The sequence below is a fragment of the Lepidochelys kempii genome, chromosome 6, assembly GCF_965140285.1.
Source record: "Lepidochelys kempii isolate rLepKem1 chromosome 6, rLepKem1.hap1, whole genome shotgun sequence".
Lineage (NCBI taxonomy): Eukaryota > Metazoa > Chordata > Testudines > Cheloniidae > Lepidochelys > Lepidochelys kempii.
The window spans coordinates 26,707,655-26,724,706 of record NC_136385.1 but is presented as its reverse complement, the minus strand read 5'-3'; the positions used below and the strand labels follow the sequence as shown (position 1 = coordinate 26,724,706).

At 47.8% G+C, this 17,052-nt stretch overlaps 1 protein-coding gene across 1 annotated transcript in view; it reads left to right on the top strand.

Moving 5' to 3' along the window:
- The first annotated feature begins 501 nt into the window (after positions 1 to 501).
- Positions 502 to 17,052, top strand: part of DUSP8 (dual specificity phosphatase 8) — an 83,157-nt gene continuing 66,606 nt past the window's right edge. Inside the window, exon 1 of the mRNA XM_073347225.2 lies at positions 502 to 797. The gene's annotated coding sequence lies outside the window, so the exon portion shown is untranslated. The remainder of the gene's footprint in view (positions 798 to 17,052) is intronic.

Below are 17,052 nucleotides of genomic sequence, written 5' to 3'. Positions count from 1 at the left end.
GCTGCATGGAAGGTCTAGTCAATAATATTCTCCCCTCCCTTTGGCATTGGAAAATGTTTCCCAGTTCCTCTTTGTGAGCAGCAGGGCATATCTGTGTGCTGATGAAACACCCTTCCCTTCTAACAATAAATGCCAACCTGATTTAGCATGAGTGGCTTGCGCTGCACCGCTGCCTAGAACTCCCTGCACCGCTCTCCCATCTCCTTCAGTGGATGGTAAGACAGTGCATTCCCCTTTTAAGAGCTTACAGCCTCGGAAGGAATAAATAAAAGGAAAAGAAAAAAAAACTAGGCCATTACCCCTTTTAAACTGCAGCTCTGCCTGCCTGTCTCCCTTTAATCTGCACCCAAAGCTCCAGGATCAGAGGCTGACGTCACCCTGCCCCTGAGCCTCCCTCTCTGATTGGCTGGGGGTGACGTCAGGTGCTTTTTTTTCAAGGCATGACCTCATCCTCAGTTCATTTTTAGTTCTAAAGTGCAACCTTCTGTCTTCCTGGATCCCTTCAGCCCTGTTAATGCTTATCTGTGCCATCCACCCTCACCACCCCCTCCGTGCAGGGACATGCCTGCCCTTCACTTACTGGACTAGTATTCTGTCTACATTTCAGTGTGGGGGCCTGCATGTGTTTGCAAGAGGCTAGAACTTGCATCATCAGCACTGGCACCAGCCTTGCAGGGCTTCTCCTTTGATCATCCTGTAATTGCGTTTAATTATCCTGACGAATGTGCAGAAATTTGCAATCAGCTGGAGAACCTCAGGAGCTCTGATTCCCCCGGCTGCAGAGGAAGTACGGGAGGGTAAGTGTTTATAATGTAAGGGAAGAAGAAGGGGGTGGCCTAGGGTTTTTAATCATGCTTTGTATTTGAGTGACCTGCAGATTTCTGCAATAGATCCTAGGGGCTGGAGCTGGGGACGAAAGTCTGTTGCAGAGGTGTATTTTCATATAGCTGCGTACTGCATCTTTCTGAGCCTGACACCAATTATCTATAATGCAACACAGAGATACGCTGTGCGTTTGTATTTACATGCGGGGTAGGATCCCGAAGATGCAGTAAGGGGTGCATGAATTGGTGATTACAAGGCATGCGTTGGAGGGAATGGTTGGAGATGTAACTGAGTGTGTGGTGTTATTACCCAGAGCTGATAGACGTTTTAAAACCATTGTTATTTTGCAAAACGGGCTGGAAACTCACCTTGCGCACGTTCACACACATAAAAACCAAATCCCGTGCTGGGTGATATAATGCATGCAGCTGCTGACAGGGAACTGCATGCTTATTACAGCCTGCTTATTTAGATAGGAGTTTAAACGAAATCCTGCTCATGCTGGGTGCAAAGAAAATGACATGACCCTCCCGCGTGAACTAAAGGCATGTGTGCGGCGGGGGCGGCTGCAGAGTGGGGGGACCCTATGTTTGCGGTTTGCTAGTCTAAAGCCGTGGGGTGTGAGGGAAGATCTGGGAAAGAGCCGGGCTCCAATGGGCTCAGGCTCAACGTTTGGGAGGCTGCTGGTGTTAACAGCCCTGCGCTTTCCCAACGGTGCAGGAGTTTGGTGTGTCGCCTTATGCCCTTGGCGTTTCAAGGAACCCAAGACCAGGGGCGTGTGGTCAGCAGGAGGGGGGGTTTGCAGTGCTTCCCTGCCATTGCTCGAAGGCAGCTGCTAGTGATCAAGGAGTTAAGCTTGCCACTTGAAACGATTCCCCCGCATTAGCACGGATGGAGCATAAGCTTGCAAGCATGCGGGTGTTTGTGCAGTGATTCAGCACTGCAATGTCCCGAAGAGTTTAGATGAAAGATTCTTGGGTTTTTTGCTTATTGGTTAATAAAACCCCTTTAATGCTTGGTCAATACTTAAAAGCTGACGTCAGGGCTTCAGCCTACATGAGGGGAGATGCAGGGCTGTAATTTGTGGTTTTTGTTGTAAGGAAGGAGGTGCTGCAGCACTGTTTTCTGTTAAAGACGTTTGGATTTGCTGGGTGCCGATGATGATGCATGTTTATTATTTGTATTGTGGTAGGGCCTAAGTGGGATCCGGGCCCAATTGTCCTTGGGGGTGTGAACATACAGGACAAAAATAAGATGTTCCCCGTCCCAAAGAGCTTACAATCAGAAATACACTGCAGGCTTGTCGCCGCGAAGAGGTTTCGGGCAGGTAGACAGAGTGATAAGTGAATGAGGCTTTGTTAGGCACATAAAACCAATGAGGTCTTAAATTCAGAATACTAAAGATTTTGATTGGCCATCTGATGCACTTTTGCCCCTGAATAACAGGTGAGGTCACTCCTGCAATGAGTTTCAGTATCTGTTGACTTACTTTGGCCTTAGTTACTTTCATATAAGGCAAAAGCCTTGGGGGCATGGCTGTCTACAAATTAAAACAAGCCCTGCCGATAAACGCAGTAGCTCCCACTTAAAAGCTTGGCCTTGTCAACCCCAGAAAGGGTTTCTTGTTGCAGCTGTAGTCCTCCTCGTCCAGATGCAGCTTATACCAGCAAAGGAGTTTTTGCTGGTATGGGTTATACCGTACCCTGCATAAAATAAGCTGTACTGGCAAACTTAGACTGGAAGCCCTTTGGAGTAGAGACTGCCTGCTTTTGTGCTGTGTTAATACAGGTACGATGTTAATACAAGTAATTCATAGGATTTTTTTTTGCCAGTGTAACTGCATCTAGGGCTTTTGCTGGTATGGTTATGTTGGTTGGGGGTGTGATTATTTTTTCACACCCCTACAGAGGCAACCTATGTTGGTAAAACTTTCTAGCGTACACCTGGCTTCAGTCTACACTTGAATTTTGTCCTAAAGTTAACGCCGGGTGGCTAATGTTGGTAAAGTGTAGTCTGGACACTCCACCGGATGTTTGTTCTAAGGCACCGACGCCGAACGCTGGTAGACTTTAACCCCCTGCACTTATCGCATCTGACGGGCTTGTCTACACTGGCGCCTTGCAGCACTGCAACTTTCTGGCTCAGCGGTGTGAAAAAACACCCCCCTCCCCCCGAGCGCGGCAAGTTTCAGCCCTGTGAAGTGCCAGTGGAGACAGTGCACCAGCCCTGGGAGCCGCGCTCCCTGCTCTGGGAGCTATTCCCCTCACGGAGGTGGGGTTTTTTGTGCTATGCCACGACTGCACAAGCCGTGGCAGTTAACTAACTATAGTCAACACTAACATCGTGCCTTTAAATCCTAGCCTACACAAGGCCTTAAGTCTGTACATAAGCAGCCAGATTTTTCAAAAGCACTCAGCAAAGGGAGCCGCTAGGTGCTGAGCACACCTGGAAATGTGGCCCTTAATACTTATTTACACAGCACCCAAGAAAGGGTGCTAGGTACCCTGCAGACAAATAAAGCTTGGTGCTTGCCTTGAGAGAGTTTATAATCTACCTTTAGACACCCCACACAGCTACTGATAATAAAATACAATCAGCGTTAGGGTGAGACTTCTTAGTCATCCATCTCCCTTATTCCCAAACTACCTCTCAATAAATTTGAGAGTCCTAGATCTAAAAACCAAACAAACCCCTGGGAGACTGAACATATTCCTCCCCGCAAACTGAAGAAGCTTGTCTTGATATGAGTGGGAAGGAGCAATGTTCCACCTCATTTCCACCCCATCAACAGACTGTACACATATGGCTTGGTTATAGGTGGCACCCTCTGGGTTTTTTAGAAGGCTGTTTGAGCCAGATCCTCAGCTGCTGTAAAGCTGGGTAGCACCATTGAAGTTTGGTTTCAAAAGTGGGGAGTGGGCTGTGTTAAGGAGCATGTGATAAAGGAGCAGATCTGTAAGGAACTAAAGATCCTGAATGAAACTTGGAAAAAGGCAATAGTATTCTGGCTCTCGGTGCTTTTGATTTATGACATCCACTCCTAGGGCACCTGTCACTATTGTATTTGAACAGCTATTGGAAACTGAAACCTATTGAGAAGGAGGAGGTGACTGAGTAAGGGAGCTAGTAAATAATAGCTTATGCTGATGAGGGGTGTGGCGGTGGTGGATGAAAATATTCTAAAGCCTTTGTAGATCTTTTATCCTTGGCAGTGAGTTTAATGGCAACAGTAAAAGGTGATAGCAAGAATCAACAGCAATGAGAGGTTTTCTCGCTTCCTTTCTGTTTAGCAAAATGCTGCACACAAAATGCCCAGGTGTATTAATGGCTTTGAAACTGCAGAGTGCAAAACCTTTGTAGTGATTGCCTTTAATATTGGGAAGAAGTATGCATTGATTGAAAATGCTTTTTGCATCCTAATGGCTGCTGGGTTTTAAAACCTGTTTTTCAAGCTCTGAATTTCTTCTAAAATGCACCTGTCACGCCTGATGCAAAGTGAGAAGAGATGCCTGACCTAATCAAGCAGCGTGGGGAAGGGAGGTGAACAGGCCAAGATAATTCATCTGATAAGAAACTAAATTAGCTCTTCCTTAGAGATTTTCTCAGGCAGGCCTGGGAAGTGCCGTGTATTTAGGAATGTGGTAGTAATTTATTTTAGAACAGTGGTTTTCAACCTGTAGATCACAGACCCCTCGGGGTCCGCAGACTATGCCTAAGATTTCCAAAAGGGGTCCCTCCATTTGAAATTGTTTAGGGGACCACAAATGAAAAAAGGTTGAAAACCACAGGCTTACAGAGCATCTACATTGCAAAAGACAGAGTACCCAGGCACTGTGTGATGATACGGTAACATCACGTCTCTGTCCTAACACCGCTTGTTTCTCCATGGGTGGACAGAGCTAGAGTTGGGGTTGGGTTGCATAACATATTTATAACCTAGTGCAGCAGTCCCACGCATGCAGGCAAGACCAGATGCTCAGGCCCAATTGTACTGTAATAACATAGCACACCGGCATAGTAAACATTATGGTACTAATGGTCACGGAAGTTAGAATGCTTTTCCGAGTGCGCTTCTAACATGGCTTTGTCCTGTCCACATGCTCGAACCACATTAGACGCTAGTTTGGCTGCAGTGCAATGTAACCTTGGCTTTTTTGTTTAAACCTGGCTGGCAAAGCCATTATAGAGCATGCGGGGGCATTATTGAGCCATGGCTGAAGCACACAGTTTTGTCACCAATTCTTTTATTTAACATACAGTTTTGCAAGGGCCAACAGCTTATCCCGTTCTGCTCCAGGAACTGTGTATAGGAGTTCACCTCCTGTGGAAAGTGCTGCCAATGAGGGTTCTCTGGCTTTCAAACCTCCAAGCCCCATGTGGATGAGAGGGACCTAAACCAAACATAAGGACTTGTCTACTTGGCGAAATTGATCAGCATGGCTATAGCAGAATAAGTGATTCTGGTATAGCTATGCCACAACGTCCCTGCCTAGACAATCCCTAAGAGAAGAAGTAGTCTGAACTAATGTGAGGTTCCCTTCTTTATCGCATATGAAGTTTTCTACAATCTCACTTGCAAGACTTTGCATTTGTGAGTCACAGTTGTCAGAAGTGACCAGAGGCTTTGGGTGCCCAACTTGAGATGTCTTGAAGGGGCCTGATATTTCAGAAAGTGTGAGTATCTGTTCTTTCAAACTCTGGTCCTATGAAGGTTCCCCAAATTGGGTTAGGGGGTCCAGAACCACTAGTCAGTTCTGAAAATCTTGCCCCATTATGTCAACAGTCTTACAAAAATAAACAGCAAGAGCTGATGTTAGGATTAATGCTAGGGTTGTGTGGCATGGAAGTGAAATTGGGTCTGAAACAAGTAACAGAGACTTTATCGACCCTAGCACTTTTGTCGGTCGGGGGTGTTTGAAAAAAACACACCCCCAACCGATATAAGTTACACCAACAAAAGCGCCGGTGTGGACAGTGCTATGTCAGCAGGAGAGCGTCTCCCGCTGGCACAGACCGGCTACACAGGAGACCTTACAATGACGCAGCAGCAACGGTACAGCTGTGCCACTGTAAGGTCCATAGCGTAGACGTAGCCATAGTGTGTTAGTTACCCGGCTGATGCTGGAAGCATTTCCTTGACACCCTCTTTGTTTCCTGTTCCCACTCCCATTGCATGTCTTCTTTCAAGTGCTCCCTAGGCTCAAAATGCCCAGATGGTTCCTGTTTGCCAAGCCACTACCCTCTCCACACTCACATCCTTGCTATGTATTCGCTTCCTCCAGGTTACCTACCAGGAGAAGTTTGGGTCATACCCAGCCCATACTTACGTGGCCATCAAAATGTGCACATGCCTAACCTAGGGATGCTGGGCTCTGATTGTAACTCATCTTTCCTCACCTTAGAGTGTGTGTGTGTTCACTCGTCTCATCTAAAATAAACCTATCCATTCCTTGGGGCTGGGACCTTTTGTTCTTTTGGAACGCCTGTAGAGCACTTTGGGGTCCTGTAACAGTAATTGGCAGGAGGAATTCTCTCCATTTCCAAGTGATGAGCTCAAGGGATTTACATCCTGAGTTCTAAAAGTAAAAAGGAAGTTGCGGAAAGACTATAAACTCTCATGTTAGGGCATAAGCAATCTCCAGCTGGAGGTTAGAAGGCAACTTTAGTGTAGGAACAGATTATTCCACAATTGCCTACTGCAGCGTTTCTTCTACCCTCCCCAGAAGCACCTGGTCTTGGCCAGTGTCAGCGATAGGGTACTGGATTAGATAAACCACTGATCTGATCCAATAAGAGCGCCCTACTGGAACTCTTGACATCTGCCCTCCTTCCCAGCACTTGCCCCTAAGCCTTGCTGGTGACCTTACCAAATCTTTCCTTTTAACCTCCGGCTGGCAGTGAGAGTCATCTGGCTAGTAGGGTTGTGACATGCCTACATCCACTGTTTATAATAAATCTTTAAAAAAACGAATTCTTTGAGGAATATTGCTGCTGCAAAAAGTTAGCAAATTATATTTCAACTGCGGTTACAGAGGCTCTGGCAGAAATTGTGGTGAAACTTATACCAAGCTTTCAATCTGTTTATCCAAGGGCTTGTGGTCCCTGTGTCAAGGCGAGTGAAACAAGAATGCATGTAAGTCTGGGATTTCATAAGCTGCTCAACTCCCATTGACTTCCAAACCGTCTTAGATAGCTCTTATACTTTACAGCTGAAGTGAAGAGGGTCTACTGGTCTCTAGAGCAGTCTAATAAATAAATAAACAAAGGAGGGAAAATCAGTGGATGGGCTGGATTTGAGCAGTCCTTGTTTCTGAACTTCTTATTAATATGATTTGTTTTCTTTGAGTTGTAGCTGGAGTGTGTATTTAGTCCAACTTCATTTGTCTTGGCCAGCAGCCCTCCTTGGAATACAGTTGTCCGCATGCTGAACCCCCAAGCTGTTGGGTCAAGAGATGGTTTAGAGATGGTGCCAGCATGCTGACTTCAGGCCACTAAACTAATGCGTGAAAATTATACGTACATGGAAACCCAAAACGCTTCGCTTGTTTTTCTTTGTTCAACTTTCCCCACCTCGATTGTGAGGACGGGGTTGCACTCACCTGGCTAATGCCTAGCAAAGTTCAGGCACATGCTGTGGACCTGGTCTTGTTTCCATTGACTTCAGCGGGGCCACGACTGAGTCCTATATAGTAGCCTCCCACAGCTCTGCCAGTCCACCTTGGCTGAGACCCAGACCTTGAGCACAATCTCTGTTATGCCAAAATGGACTGAGTTCTCCTTTACTTGTTGCCTGCACACGGATACTGTGCAGATCCTGGTGGAATGCAGCTGCACAGCCAAATGGTCGAAAGGAGCTTGGGACCCTGGTGTCGACCTGTTTAGGCCCAAAAATTGTTACACATTGTTGAGTGGAAGGCAGGAAAAGGGCAGAATAACTGCCGAATCCTAAGTTACGCTGAATATCCCACAAAACCGATACATCCCGTTAGATGGCTGCATCTGGTTGCAGATTGTGCAGAACCTCACTGAATGTACATTCTCACAAAGCAGTTGTGCTGTACCATTAAATGCAGGTGGAGGTGGGTTTTCTGTTCGCTCGCTAAACAGTGACGCGTGTAATTTCATGTCTCTTTGTATTTTGGCTGCCTTTGTTTGCTTTCTCAATTTCCATGTGTCTGGTGCCAGCGCAATCCTTCCCCAGTCAGTAATTGACACAAAAGTGGGCTTGAGCTATGGCTAAATTCGGAAGGACTCTGGTAGAGAAGTGGGGAGGAGAGAGAACTGATCTTATTGGGGCGGCAGCAACGGGTCCGAAAGGATAAAACTTCAAAAATGCTTTTCATTACGCTGAAGCACTGATGTTGGAACTGGCCAGATCATGATGTAGAATCAGGTCACTCTTCTATTGCTCACCTTGTTATCTGAAACAATATGGCAAAATCTTGTGTGCCTTGAAAAGTAAACACCCCCTGGAATTGGGAGGGGAGAATAGAGGTGTGTAGCCCCGTCCTTTTTTTGTAGGTGAACTGGTTAATGAATGAAACACATTTTGCCAGTTATTACACTAATGGCTCCTCAGGAGATGGTCTGTCCTGGAAAATGTGCAATATCTAGCCCCCCTTTCAATGGGGCAAACAATGAGATTTCTTATTCAGGAAAGAGAGCCTGCATGACAACAGCAAGTCCTGACTGTATGTGGCCACTGTCCATAAATTGGTCTGGGTTGGACAGGAGAGATGGAAGAGATGAGAAGTCACTTGGTTTGATCTCATGACTTGAGTCACCAAACAAAACCACCCTATAATAAATTACAAGCCCTAAGCGAAAAGGTGAGAGCAGGATATCGTTGCATACCAGATGTTCCTCGTCCTACCTGGTGTATTCTTCTAGATATAGATGAGCCACTCAAAATCTAGGAGTGGTGGCTTCCTTTTGTGGCTCTGATAGGAGGGTAGAGCCTGAAATGACAAGTACTAGATTGTTCCCCTGCATTGGGGTAAACTTTCTTTTGGTCTACAAGGAGTTGGGCAGGATGTAAACACAGCCAAACTTCTTATATGTGACGAGGTTTGTGGATCTGCAATCCCTTGGAAGGTTAGTGTAGCATCTTTATTGGAGTTGAGTTTAACTTCTGGATTTTATGATGCCTAGAAATGGAGGGCCAGATCCTCAGATGACATAAAATGGTGAAACTCCCTTGACTTCTGTGCTGACTTACACTAGCAGAGAACCCAAGCTGAAGTCCATTCATATGCCAGAGTTTGCAATGGGTGTCATTAGAAACTGTGTAAGACCTTTCAGGGAGCAAGGCTGTTAAACTGTTGTTTCTGCTAAACCGTGGATTCAATTTTTATCTTTTTCCTCATAAACTTGAGGAGCTAATGACGCTGTACAGTGCAAATGGGCTACATGTATCACTGCACCTCGGTCTTAACCTGCTGCACTCCCCTCTCTTTTTTCCAGTCCCCAGGTTCACCAGTGACTGTCACTCATTCTGAATAGCTCTGATTTAGACAATGTACATTTGGGACTTGGTGGAGACCCCCAAACTCATCTCACCTGTTCTTCTGTGGTGAAATGGTGAGGCATTTACTCACCTACATCACACAACCCTGAAAAGCTTCCATCTTCGACTCCTGCAGCTCAATCTTGTGCATCACTACCTCTCATACAATAACATTGTGGGGAATATTCTTAGGAACAACTATGAACAGAACTTTGTGCTTTTTTTCCCCAGGAGGCAGAAAATTTATCCAGTGTATGTTTAGGGTGTCCAGGACCCCTGAACAAAGAGAAGTAGGCCAGTCCCATCACAATACATCAAACCATTCCCATTGTGACATGGTGATCAAGCCATTGAAACCCTCCAAGATGCCCTGAGCCTGGGCAAGGACAATTGTGGTTAAAACATGGCGGCTGGTCATGGCAAACCCTAGGGTCTCTGCTGTCACATGTTTTAAACATGAGTGTCCTGTTCACACGAAGGGCTTTTCCCATTCTAGACAGTGCAAGATCATGACTTCTTTTATGGCCACACGTGGGAAGGGGTATGTTATCTAGGCCCCCACTAAATACCCTGTTCTCCCTGCAGCAGCTGATCCCGCACCCTTCTGATTTCAATGTGTACACCACATTGGCCACTAAGGGGCACACATGGAAGATGTTCTTATAGCCTGTCTAGAGAGGGTTCATCCTCCTCCTCCTCCTGTTGCTCCCCTTGTCTGCTCAGTGGTATCTGACAATTATGACTGTCTGCAGCTGAGCTGATCTTGAGGTGCTTGAGGCAAGCCTGCGATAGTCCATAAAAACCCCAGTCTCAGACCAAAAGCCTGCACCTATGCAAGTATGTGCCAGAGTTTTTGGTCGGCCTCCGTGCCACTTCTTTATGGTACTTGATGCACCATTCATCACATTGAGCAGATTAGGACTCCTTAGTGCATGTAACATCCTATGATGAGAAATACCTTTGTGCCTTTGGACTTAGGGGCTCAATTAGACTCTTACAGAAAACCCAGTGTCCAAGAATGCAAATGTGTGTTGACCGTTTGGTGGTTCTTGGTGCACAATTCAAACCTTAGAAGTACAGATGTAGATGGACCATGATCCATTTGCAGCATAGAGTGGCATACGTAAAGCCTAGGAGGTTTCTGTTTCCCACCATGAGTTCCTGCCAGCATTAAAACACCAGAAAGAAATCATTATAAGACTTGGGGGTGGGAATTAAACTATAAAACAAGAAGAAATGCAGCAGCATAGAGGGGAGGCGGGGGGGGGGGGAGGTAAGAGATCCAGCCAGCAGCTGGGCCTGTGTATGTTCAAGAGATGCGCCAACTGCCACTGAGCTGCCGTGCTGGGCCAAAATTGGAAGCTCCCCTTCCAGACTTCTTAAGGTGTTCTGAGATTTGTTTGCACAGATGGTGTGCTGCAGTGAGAGCACTATAACTTGTGCTTGGCCTTGGTCTTAAGGTGCGGGAGGTCAGGCAGTACAAAGGACCAAGTGAGAGAGAGTCTCAAGTGAGAGAGAGTGTGGTGGTTTCTCCTTTCTTTATTGGTTCCTCTGCCCCTCTGTGTATCTGTCTGTTTCCTGGGAGAATCCTCTCCAAGGTTAGGTAGGGCATTGGACTGTGAGACAGATCTCTCTCTTCTTTCCCCAGATCTCTCTCTGATCTGTAGTGTGACCTTGGGCAGGTTGCCTTACCCCCCCACCCTTTGTCTGATCTGATCTATTTTGATTGTAAGCTCTTGTGTTATATATAGTACAGTGCTTAGCACTATGAGGCCCTGAGCTGGGCTGGGGTCTCTAGGTCCCACTGTAGTAACTACATATCCCTGTATGAGGATTTGCTCTCTGGTAGATATCCTAATTTTTGAGGTGGAAAGGCAATTCCCGTCCGTCAGGCTTCTTTTTGGTTTTGTTTTGTTTTGTTTTTTTGAGGGATCTGTCCCTTATGCAACCTTGAGGCAAGTCATTTTATCTTGTTGGGAAAATAAAATATCATCTGTGGGTTTCTAATGGCCATTTGTTTTCATTACCCACCTGTCCCTTGAAGAGGCTAAGTGGATTTTTGTGCTTGAGCTGACAGATCTTGGTGACGGTGTTTCAAGGTTCCGCTAATGAGGATCCTCACCAGGGATATGTTAACTAAAATGCCTCTCCCCTTCTGAGGGGAGATTCCCTGAAGTGATGCTGAATCCCTTTTTAAAGGGCATCGCAAGTTGGCTGCTGACAAATCTCCAAGGGCCATCCTAAGCAGTGGCACTTGACGCTGCCTCCTCCGATCACCACCTCATAGTCCTAACGTGCCCCATCCTAGCTGCGTGTTTGGGTGTCTTTCTCGGAAGCTGCAGCTGCCATTTAACCTAGGTTGTACGTGTTTAGCCTCGGTAGCAAAAAGGGAAACTGCAGATAGGCAAAGGCTGTAGGCTGGTGTGTGACGAAGGGGGTGGAAGCAGCCTGTAGTCCTCTCTGTGAGTTCAAGTCTGAGTCAGGGCATTCCTTTCTCTTTCGCTCCCCCCTGACCCAAGCAGATTTTTAGGCTGGTTGGAGTTGCCCAGGCAGTGCCAGTGCAGTTAAGACAGGGCCAAGGCTCCTGCTGCTTGCTGGGTGCCTTCACTGCAGAGAAACCCAGTTCATGTCTCCGTGGGGCTTGAGATGCAGCTGTTGCCTGGCAGCTACATGGTTGCTGTGGAAACCAGAGGTGCTAACTTGTTAATGAGCCCCATATCTCTGGTTGCTGCTGCAAAATACTAATAATTAGTAATAGTCCCATGATTTAGGGATCCCTCATGTAGTGTGAGCTGGCAGAGGGGGTTTTCTAAGTGCCTAAGTACTAGGAGGGATGGGGGTGGGGTGGGGGGGGGCGATTCTTGGCAACCGTGCCAGAATTTACATCTTAATAAGCACCTGGAGAGCTCTGAAGCTTAAACACTCCTGCCAGTGTTTCAGGCCATAAGCTGACAGTTACTTTCTCAGCAATCCTTCCGGCAGATAATCTCCTGCCTTCCCCAATGGCTGAGCCAAGAATTACTGACAAGTTCTGTCAACACCTGCCCTGTGTGCACCTTGAGAGGCTGCGTAGCCCAGTGGGTGGGCACGGTGCTGGCCAGAGGGTGAAAAGACTTGAGTTCTGCCACTGTGTGATAGGCAAATTGCTTGAGCTCTCGGTGCTTCAGCTTTCCCAACAGGGATAATGATGCTTTCCTCTCATTGTAAAGCACTTTGAGGTCATGGATGGAAAGAACTAGGTGGTATTCTCCTTGCCCCTTTGCTTCTTTGTGTCAAGATGTGCACTGACCGTGTTTGATGGGGAAAACTATTTGCTCCATCACTTGTTTTCTGTCTAGTCCACCCAGTGCAGGGCTGTCCCCTATGTATATTCTCCAGTATTCACTCAGCGCTGTATCCAGGCTGGAGTTATCTGCTTTTGCTGCTTCTGCCCAAGCTAACCTCTTTTAAAGTCATGTCCAATGTTTAGGCTTGATCCTGTCCATTTCAAAGTCAATGTGAGTTTTGCTTTTGATGGGAGTACAGTCGGACCCTGAGTTGTCAACAGTCTCTGGCGTTTCAGTATGGTTCTCCAGCAAGGGAGACCTCCGGTAGAAGGTAGAAAGCAGCGTGTGGATGAGCCCTTTCCATTGATGGCCCTTGTGCTTGCTACTGGCTGGGAAGGGGGAAGAGAAAATAGAGGGAGAAACACGAGCTAGTCGTTGGCCTTGCGAGGGAAAAGTTAACCTTCTATCCGATTGTTTCCGTTTCTCTGAGCCTTGGCTGCTTCCATCTATATTTAGGACGGGAAAAACAAAGGGGAGCAGAAAACACCAGGGAAGGGAGCAGGAGTAGATGGGGAGAGCAGGAACAAAAGGGCCAGAAACAGGCTGAGGCATGAACAGTGTTGAACCCACTGCTTCTTGCAGCGCAGTTGACTTGCCAAAGGTAGCAAGAGGGGCGGTTCCTGAGTTAGACCAGTGTACTGCAGGGAAGAGCCATCACGGAGGCACAAGTGCTAGCACAAAGCAATGTGGTGACCTGAAATTGGCTACCTGGGGCCTGGCTAATGGTAGCTACACCAGCACATCTGCAGAGGTCCCTTCATTAACACCCCCCAGCGTGAGACCCTCTGCAGGAGCCAGCTCAGCACCCTTCCTAGGCACACGTCCCCAGTAGGAGGTCTAGTGCAGGGAGCATTCTGAGGCAGCCAAGGGGAGGGGGGTGAAGTATTGAGGGCAGGAGCGGGGGTGGACAGGACATTGCTATACCAAGTTGGTTCTTTTTTGTGCTGCTGCAATTGCCCATTGGTGCCTAATTGCAGCCAGGGCGCAAGATAGGGCGGACCTGAGAGGCTGAGCGCTGTCTCTGCAATGGCACAGGGATGAATTCAGGCTCTGTTCTTCTCCAGAGCTTCCTATGTGCTTTCCTAGCCTGCCAAAACAGGTGCACATCTGGGGCGCATGAACCTTTGCCTGGCTTCTCTAAGTGTGTAGAACTGTGTGTGTGGAACAGGTGCCGTGCTTTATTATACGCAGGGGGGCATGAGATGTTGATACTCCCATTGTGGGGAAATAATCTGATTTGGATGTTGGGGCGGGGGCCAATACTGTCTGAATGGAGCTGGGTGTTGCTAATATTAAATACCTTCCCATGCATTCCTCCTCCTTGAAGAAATACCTGTGGGCCCTTTATGGGGGGGAGAAGGATTAGGACAGATGGCTGCCTGTTGGCCGTTGATCCTCACCCAACTCCATGTTCTGAAGGCCAGGTACCGCCACCTCTGGCATTCTTCAGGATTGCCCACAGCTCTCATCTTGAAGCTTCCTGGCTGGGTGCCTCCCCCAAGAAACCGCCTGTAATCTGTGAAAGGTGTTCTCAGGAGGGTCCTGCACCAGCAGCAGGAAAAAGAAGCATTCTGAGCCCTAAGGTAATAGAGGGGATATGAGGGCTGATGGGGGAGTTGGAGACCTGAATGGGCAGCAAAAAACCCTGGGCCTGATTCTCCATCCCCCTCTCCCCTCCCCCCCCTCACTGGATATGGCCATTTGTGCACCTGAGCAAATGAGCACCCAAGGTTCAGGGCAGCACAATTCAGGCCCAGGGAGCTGAGTGTTTCCACGTTATTGCATAGAAATGTTTGGCCCCCACTTTGGGTTTACATTGAAGGACACGCCCTACTGCGTGTGGTTTAACTCCTGGTGCTGACCCCTGCGCAATTCTGCTGATGTGTATTTCAATGGAGTTGCATGCCAGGGACGAATCTGCCCCACTGTCTTGAGATGGGGGTGCGTGGGGAGCGTAATGCACACACCAAGCTGTCATTCAGTCCCTGAGCGGCAGCATGGTGCCTCCTGCTTTGCTGTCCCCATTCAGCTAAACTTGTGGCCCATCTCCTCATTACAGGCACTCCGGGGAGAGGTGGGATTAAAGGATTATGGTAATGTTCTTCAGGAATGCTCAAGAAGATTAAGGCAGCTTTAATAAACTGATAAGAGAGGGACACAGCGGTTGTTTCTGAAACCCAAATTTAGGTTTCAGGTTAACCTTTTCCCCTCCTTTGGAGCTTGTGGTCTCCTGTCATGGTGGTGAGGTAATGGGAGACCTCTCTGGATTTTGCTCAGCAGCATCTGCCATCCGTTCCTGCTTCTTCACTTTGACCCAGTTGGCAAGAAGGAAGAAGACACTTCCCTTATTTCTCCTCTCTGGGTATCTCCCCAGTTAACTTCATGTTAAAGTTGGTTTGTGCTCTTAAGATTATCTCTCAAACACAGCACTGCAGGGTGTCCGGTTCAGTGTCTTTCAGTGACTGTAGACCAAATAGCCTTCATTTACAAATAAAAATGTTTCTCTTCTAGCTGCCAGCCCTGCAAGCCAAGCCCAGCCTGTGATGTGAGAGTCAAGCTGGGCTCTGCTGACCTTACCTCCACTAGCTTTCCCTGCATCCCTCCCTCACAATTTCCTCCAATTGCTGTCCCCACTGGTTTTGGCAAGGTTGGGAGCAATAGCATCGAGCAGATAGCAGCAGCCATTGGTGTTTTTACCACGGGACACGCTCTCACTGTGGCTGCATAGTGTAGTGATAAAAGCACTGACCGCCCTTTCTGCTGCTTCCTGGTTGACTCCTGGAGCAGGAACTCTGTTCTTTGCGTGTACAGTGCCTAGTACAACGGGGCCTTGCTTGCTGATCGGGGTTCCTGGGTGTTTCTGTAAGGTGAATAACTAGTGCCAGCAGCTTATGTCTGTGCGAGCGCTGCTGCTGCTGTTACCATCCGTACAGCTGAACCAGGTGGTAGCAATGGTGGGAAGCTTGGGGATGGGGGAGACTAGTGAAGAGATGCAGCATTTTCTGGTTCCTGCATCCCCAGCAATAAAGATTCTGCAAGTGGAACTTAGTCTGATGTTCCAGCAGGACCAGACTTTAGCTCACTCTCCCTTAGCAGACCGCTGCCTCGTATGATGCTGGCTGGGGTGGGAGTGCACTAGAATAAACAACTCTCTTGGTGTCAAGGGATCAAGGGACTGAGCTGCTGGGCTATCCTTGCAGCCTTCATTTTGGAAGAACTAGTGTGTGGGGAGAGCACACCACCTATGTACACCAAAGTCCTCTCTGGGGCAGTGGGGGTTATAGGTTGGGCCTGGCTGCCTCTCCCTGCGTCATCTTCCCCACCATCTCTGGCTTTGTCCATCTAGATGCTTACTTGCCTGTCAGAATTGAACACTGCACAACCTCTTCCAAACAGGCTTTTCTTTGAGCAATTAGGAGATAAAGGGGCTGTTATCTTCCCCAGGCCCCTCTGATTGTGTTTGAAAACCCCAAAGCCACCCCATGTGCACAGTCCGGAGAGTGAGGGGAATGGATCCTATTATCTCCCTGGATAACAAGCTGTCTTTCTCCCCCTTTCCCGTCTCTGTTGTATCACCCTTCCATCCCACTCCAGCATTTCATACTTATCCCTCAGTCTGAACCTTCTCTCCACCTCTTTGTTTGTCTCTTTCTTCCAATTCCTGTTTTTCCTGGCTGGAGTTTGGGGAATCAGAAGGGGAATTGGCAGCTTGTATCCCCCGATGGAGAGGGGACAGGAGCAGAGAGAGGGAGAGAAACATAGCAAAAGCCAGCTAATTTGCATCCTTTCTGATTGCCCATGCTCTATAGCCCAAGTGCAGTGGGGGGTCTCAGGCGAGGCTGTTACTGCATAATGAGGTGTGTCATATCACAGCAGGAGCCAGCCTTCCCTCCTCCTCCCTGCTCCCTCCAGGCCTCTTAATTAGAACTGTTTCAATTTTTGAAACCCTCCCTAAAAGAAAAAAATATCAGGAGGGAGGAGTGTGTGAATAGCAGTGGTGGGGAGGGACTGGGAGCTGACCACAGGAAGGGGTAGCTGAGCTCCGATTGGAATCCTTGTGCTGAGATATAAAGCGACACCAGCACACAATGGGGCAGGGGAATGTACGGGGACGATTGCACAAAGCTGTGAGAAGCTTTCTCTGCTGTAAGGGGGCCACAATCAGTTCCTGGTGGGTTTTAAGCTAAATTTAATATGGTGATGGGTGGTAGGGCTGGCTGTGGGTATGTGGCTTTTTGGTGTATCATTTCTATTCTGTCCCGAGGCTGGGAGCATGAATCTTGGCACTGGAGGTTTGGGGGTATAGATTCTAGTGCTTTGAGGTGTGGATCTTTCTGTGCCCAGAAGAGGGGATTTATTATTGTAGGGTTGCTCATCAGCAGGGCTAACAGAAGC